The sequence below is a fragment of the Pinus tabuliformis genome, chromosome 7 (genome assembly GCF_031772625.1).
Source record: "Pinus tabuliformis cultivar Carrire ecotype Pingquan chromosome 7, CPIR1, whole genome shotgun sequence".
NCBI lineage: Eukaryota > Viridiplantae > Streptophyta > Pinopsida > Pinales > Pinaceae > Pinus > Pinus tabuliformis.
The window spans coordinates 496,346,393-496,353,201 of NC_142293.1; the positions used below are offsets into that span (position 1 = coordinate 496,346,393).

General features: G+C 34.5%; 1 long non-coding RNA gene and 1 pseudogene across 1 annotated transcript; one reads left to right on the top strand and one right to left on the bottom strand.

Moving 5' to 3' along the window:
- The first annotated feature begins 966 nt into the window (after positions 1-966).
- On the top strand, positions 967-3,426 carry LOC149248203 (uncharacterized; annotated as a pseudogene).
- Positions 3,427-3,474: 48 nt separating this feature from the next.
- LOC149248204 (uncharacterized) lies at positions 3,475-4,828 on the bottom strand. Its single transcript, XR_016266656.1, has 2 exons — positions 4,619-4,828; positions 3,475-4,190 (listed from the first exon to the last, which is right to left on the bottom strand). It is a non-coding gene; the product is annotated as an uncharacterized LOC149248204 (long non-coding RNA).
- Positions 4,829-6,809: the final 1,981 nt, after the last annotated feature.

Sequence of the window (6,809 nt, forward strand, 5' to 3'; positions counted from 1 at the left end):
ATATATATATATATATATATAATTTAATGGACATGGCACATATTATATTTTGTATAATAAATTTATTACTATGTAAATTTTGATAGTGAATTTAACTACTTGCAATAAAATCAGTTATTTTTTATTAATCTTAATTGATTTTGAAAATATTATGAAATTATGAATTTTTACTCCATAAGGCATTTCCCTTTGAAATGAACTCCCCAAACTGCTTTCATGTCAAAATATGTGCCATTTGATTTTGTTGTTAGACGATTGGGTAATCATTACCCGTTGATTTGAATTGAACAATGACAACCATGATGGTTGTTACTAGGTCGTTGGATCCTGCAATAACTGTCAACTATCTTCCTTATAAACCGTCAATCGACTTAACTTATTAAATCAATAATATTTTGCTTCATAAACAAGGTTTTTCTTCAGATTTTCAGGTACGCTTCTTTCGTTAATTCTACCTGTTTGTAACTTGATCTTGCACGCATCTATTGCAGATCGCTAATCCCTTGCTAATCCCTTGCAGCAGATCAGTAGTTTTCCAGGCTCAAATTTGCAAGGTATGTATCGTATTATTGTACTCTTACCCCCCTTGCATGTGCATTACTTGCTAATGCTTGAGAGAGGATTTCGATGGCGATTTTCACACTGGTAATGAGAGTTTTGTTTTCTCGAGCGTTTTCCGTTTGCTCGAAAGTGCCTCTCTGAGATGGCCGAGGTTTTGGTCTGGGTTTGGTAGATATCACCGGATTTTTTGTTTCTGGGTGTCGCAGTAGTCCAGCTTTTGTTTGGGGTATGACTGCTATTTTTAGCATAAATCAACTGGGGTTTATATTCTTGTAGTTTCTTTTATTAATAGTAAATACTGCAATGATTATAGAATGTAATATTCCTGGGTATTTTTTTGAGAGGGATCTGACATCGCATGGTAACTATGTTATTACATGACAACAGTTCTTTGGAGAAGGAAAAATGCCCAGCGGTGGGTTTCGTGTGCTGCACCTTGTGAAACCATTTCTTTCAATCTTACCAGAAGTCTAAACCGCTGAACGAAAAGTACCCTTTAGGGAGAAGGTTCTTTACACTGTAATCTCCCTTTTCATCTTTCTCGTATGCTGTCAGTTGCCTCTGTATGGAATACATTCAGCAACTGGTGCGGATCCATTCTATTGGATGCATGTAATTATGGCTTCTAATCAAGGAACTGTTATGGAACTTGGTATCACCCCAATTGTTACCTCGGACCTAGTAATGAAACTTTTGGCAGGATCCAAGATAATCGAGGTGGATAATAGTGTTCGTGAAGATTGGGTACTGTTGTAAGTATTGTTGCTATTTTTTTAATTTCATGACATTGATTTTGAGTTTTATGATGATCCACTAGTTTTGTGATTTCTTCTTAAGTCTCCAAATAGAGCAAGTGTGAGTCATCTGTGAGTTCATTTGGAAACCCAACCCATTCTTTCATAATTGAAACTAGGTCATTGAATATTCCGAGCCTTTTTTTATCACATCACATTGTGGTCAATGTTGTACCGTGTTGCCAACTCATAAACTGCTATTATCAAATACAAAATATTTCTTTCCTTTCGCTCTTATTTTGTTCTACTCTTTCTAAAGAACTTGTAGGTGGCGGTATTTGTAAAAGTACAGTAACTGTCTGGTTTGGCTTCTGTGTAAATCTTCATAATTTGATTTTTCTCTTGTGAAATTGCAGTGAGAGCATAATATGGAAGGCATTTAGTCCTGTAACAATTAATAGTGGACGAGGTGCAGAGTTTGAGGGAGCTATCATTGCATTGTTCCATTTGCTGATAACCAGAACTGACAAGGCTGCGAGAAGCTTTTTATAGGCAGAATCTACCAAATGTCACCAACTTGCTTGCCACAGTGTTGGTTTTTCTCATTGTAATATACTTCCAAGGTTTTCATGTTGTTTTCTCTATGAGGTCAAAGAATGCACGTCGGCAGCAGGGGTCATATCTTATCAAGTTATTCTATACCTCAAACATGCCAATTATTCTGCAGTCAACTCTTGTTTCAAATTTGTATTTTATTTCCCAGGTATATTTTCTTTTAGTCTTTTATTTACAAAATCTGCAGATGCATTTATTTGCAATCTAGATCCAAATAGTTTCATTTGTATTTGGCATGTGTATTTCTATTGTTTTCCAGCTGCTTTATAAAAAGTACAGTGGAAACTTCCTTTCCAATCTGCTTAAACACATCTGTTCAATGGTGAACTCAAAGACCACAGACATGGCATATCAGAAGATAACTAGATCTAACAAGAGAGGCTGCGAAGCAGCGAGTCCCTGCACTAAGTTCAACCTGCAAATTGATCCTCAGCAAACACGTCAAAGCCAAAAAAAAAATACGCGACTGTGATATATTAATGCAGAGGGAGATCTCGATAGGGGAATTAGATAGTAACAGGGCGATTGATATGACGAGTGCCTGTACAAAAGAAAGCAGTTCCAGAAAGACACGCAACCATAAAAATCGCTAATTTGCTGAATTGAACATAGATATAATGAAATTGTTTTGCTATGAACCGTGTGGCATCTGTCCATTATGCAGGTCTACCTGTCTTGTTGTTTTCTTTTTACAAGATAAAACCCTACACTAATGAAAATGTTTTTAACCGTTCTGCATGATAAATACCATTATATAATTTATAACAAAACGATGCATATATTTCTGCGGATTGTAGGCCCATTTGTATTGTATTTGCAAGGGAGTATGACTTACACTCAGATATTCTTAGCACCGCATAAGATCAAGATCACCTTCAAGTTTCAAATGAAATGAAATTATGCTGCGATCACTTGGTTATATTTTTCCCAGTTGTTGTTAGATTGTAAAAGTTCATTCCTGCGAAAAAGTATAAATTCAAAAATTGTTTAGGTTACATTTGCACTTAAGATAAAGTTTTCAACCGTTGAACATAGTTTTTATAAAATAAATATGTTTATACACCTTCAAGTTTCAAATGAAATGAAATTATGCTGCGATCACTTGGTTATATTTTTCCCAGTTGCTGTTAGATTGTAAAAGTTCATTCCTGCGAAAAAGTATAAATTCAAAAATTGTTTAGGTTACATTTGCACTTAAGATAAAGTTTTCAACCGTTGAACATAGTTTTTATAAAATAAATATGTTTATAAAATCTGTTCGTGTAACTTTCACGACGAGGCCACACGTTACACAGGAGACATGTGATCGACATGCATGCAGCAACGTGTTTGTACGAAACAAGGCCATGAGAACCAGCATGGCTCTGCAAATCTGCAACACTTGTGCCTGAAACATGGCTCTCCAGACGTGAAACATGGCTCTCCAGACCTGCAAAAGGGCTTTCCCTCCATGGTTGGGTCTATTTTAGCCCTTCGTATAGATACTTCTCTTCTGCGGGATCACCCACAATCTTGAAGCAAGCTCGCAACCCGTCAATGTTGGCAGAAGAACTGGAAAATGCCCTCGATGAACGGAGACTGGAAGAAGGATATCCTTCAACAGATCTGTAAAAGGTTCTTCAAAGACACTTCAAGATTGCCTACTTCAATGTCTGTTATAACAGCTAAGGTCTGTTCATTCCTTGACCAAGACTGCTCTTCTGCAAGAGATCCCAAAATGTCTATAATTGCTTAAAGATTGCATTCAATGATGCTCTAACAATGTTGCTCCAAGCTTCAACAATGCTTCACTGCATAAGGCCAAGCTTGAAAGGTATGCTCCAAGGTCAAGATCATACACTAGAGGTAGATCCGAGCTGCTACAGGTGACTCCTCAGGTTTGTCTGAGCTACCACAGGCTAGTCTCCACAGAGCGAAAATAGACAGTCCTCTCATGTTTAAGCTGCTGATTCGAGATTACAAGTTTGAAGGCCTCGGTTCCAATTGCAACAGAAGCAGGTCCGAATTCTGGAGTCTGAGGTGCCACAGGTCTGCTATAGTCCAAAATGGAGCTCCTCTTTAAGTCTGCAACAGTCTGAAGTTGATAGACCTTTCACAATCCTCCACAGTGTCGAGTAGGTCTGTTGCCACAGTGCCGAGGTAGTGCAAGCTTAAGCCACAGATCCCAAATGTTACAGTTTGCCACAGTCCAGGTAAAGTGTAATCTGAGCTCTGTCTAGCGAGTTGCTTCAAGGTTGAAGGCTTACCACAATACCCAATTTGATCATAGTGCAATCTAATCTAATCACGAGCATAGAAACAAAATATGAACTACATAAACATTAAAATAGCGTGCAAGGAAATGTAAACTCCATCTGTACTGCAACTTGCTTTCCATACACACAAGAATGTAAACAAGAATGTAGATAAGTACAGTTCCTATAAAGTTTGGGGTTACTAAGCATACTGTTATGAAAAGCTTGAACAATAGACCATGTAAAGCTTGAATAATAAACATAAATTATTAAAATCGCAAGGACCAGGAATATTAGCGAGCCAGAGAAAAGTTTGTCACTACTTGCAGTGAGCTCAAATACAGCAAGTTTGGAACGTTATTCTGCAAATACCAGCAATATTAATACGGCGGCGTCTGTACACAGTTTAAACCCTGCTCTTGGCAAATACATCAAATTTGCAATGAATTTAGGTTCAAGAAAACACAAACTTACCAGAAAACGTTATTCTGCAAATACCAGCAATATTAATACGGCGGCCTCTGTACACAGTTTAAACCCTGCTGCTCGCAGATTGTAAAGAAAAACCGAAAATCCCCGGAGTCACAATCACAATGCAAGGTGACAAAGGAGGGTAGCAGTGTATTTAATGAGATGCAGTGGGCCGACGTCACAAAGACACGGGTGCAGGGCATGCACAAAGACACGGGTGTAGGGCAGGACCTTTCCACAGAGCGCGTACATTGTAACAGGGAACACCACCTTTGCATACCCGCCAGAAGTAATGCTAGCATTAAAACCATACACCCGTGACGGTTAGCTGAAAATGCACCGCACTTAATTGCTTTAACATATGGTTTAGCTTCGGATTAGCTTCGGATTACGTTAGGTCCTCGGGAGGAGGCCAAATAACGTGATTTATAAATATGTCTTCAAAAAACTTGGTATATAGTTGATGACCGGGCATCAAAAGCAGGTCAATTAATGCTAAATAGCTCGCGAACGATTACTATAGTCCATGCCTGAGGGCAGGGACTAATAATTGAGTAACGTGAATATAGTGGTAAGCACACACTAGATGCATTCCGTATTTAAGTCAATTTTCTATTTTTTTTCATTGTCATATATTTATCGAATTATATTGATCGATGCATTTGATTATGCAACTTTGTTTTTAAAATTTAAAAAACTAACCAGTGAGAAAAATTTATTCAAAAATAAATATGTTGTTTTTCTCTAAGAATTACTCTATCAAACTTCAATAGCTTGGTGTAACCGGTGTATCACACTAATTTATATACTTTGTTTGATGCAACTTTGTTTTTAAAATTTTAAAAAACTAACTAGTGAGAAAAATTTATTCAAAAATAAATATGTTGTTTTTCTCTAAGAATTACTCTATTAAACTTCAATAGCTTGGTGTAACCGGTGTATCACACTAATTTATATACTTAGTTTGTTGTGAATTTTTTATATACGGTCTAGATTTTTAATTTAATTATAAAAAGTAATAGAGTTTTAAGATTTTAATTTAATTATTTATGATTGTGATGGTAAGTTAAGAATCTTGTTCTATATTTTTTAAATATATGTATGTTTACTTTATCTATTTATTCTTTTTTATAATTAATAATAAGATAATAAATTGAAATAAAGGTTACAATTTAGTCAGTTTTTTTTTTATAGAAAGTTGAAATGTATAATGAAAAGTGTTGTTTAGAAATTATGTTATAGAAAAAATTTTCCCAATATTGTGATTAAACACGCACTGGTCACTTCATTTACAAAGTCCATTCACATGTCGTTATTCTTCCCCACTCTATGCATTACTCTCTAGTCTATGCCTTACGGCGTTTCCTTTACAACATCATGTGCAAATGCTAGTTTATTTTCTATTAAATTAAATATCATATATAAATATCAATTAAGTCAATAAATTACTAAATCATTCATTTTTAATCATTAGATTTAATTGTGTTAAAGTAGTTTTTGAGAAAAGCGTTATCTTCCATGGTATAGCGGATGATTTTGTATTTTATATTTAATTAATCTATTAGATTTTGCTCATGGTTTTGTACTTTATATTTTGTCAATTTATTAATTTTTGTTCGTTAATTTTTCTTTTATAAAATAAGATCAGGTAAAATGGGGATGAATTTTGTATTTTTTTATATTTAATTAATCTATTAAATTTTGCCTATAATTTTGTACTTTATATTTTTTCAATTTATTAATTTTGGTTTGTTATGGAGATGAATATCCACGCTATAAATATTATTAAATTATAAGTTTATCATAAATATCACGTTTTCAGATTTAAATTAAAAAATATTATAAAATAAAATTAAAATAAAATATTTAAAATATATTGACATACAATCTTTCTTATATTACACCTCTCTTCTATTTACATTAGACATCTCTTCCATACCAATAATTTATAGTATAAGATTGTACATGTAATATTTAAGGTTAATATAATAATTTATTGGGTAAAAAATGTGAAACGAACAATAACTGTTTTGGAAGCTAAGGTCCTGGTATCACTAGCTGATTGGCTGGCTAATTCTGGAGACGCAAAATCAATATCTATTGAAAATGGAGTCTATTGGTGAATCAAATTGCTTCTCGGAAAGGTGCTTTTGAATCAAATTTTGAGGCATTTATATGTTTGTAAAGCTAATTT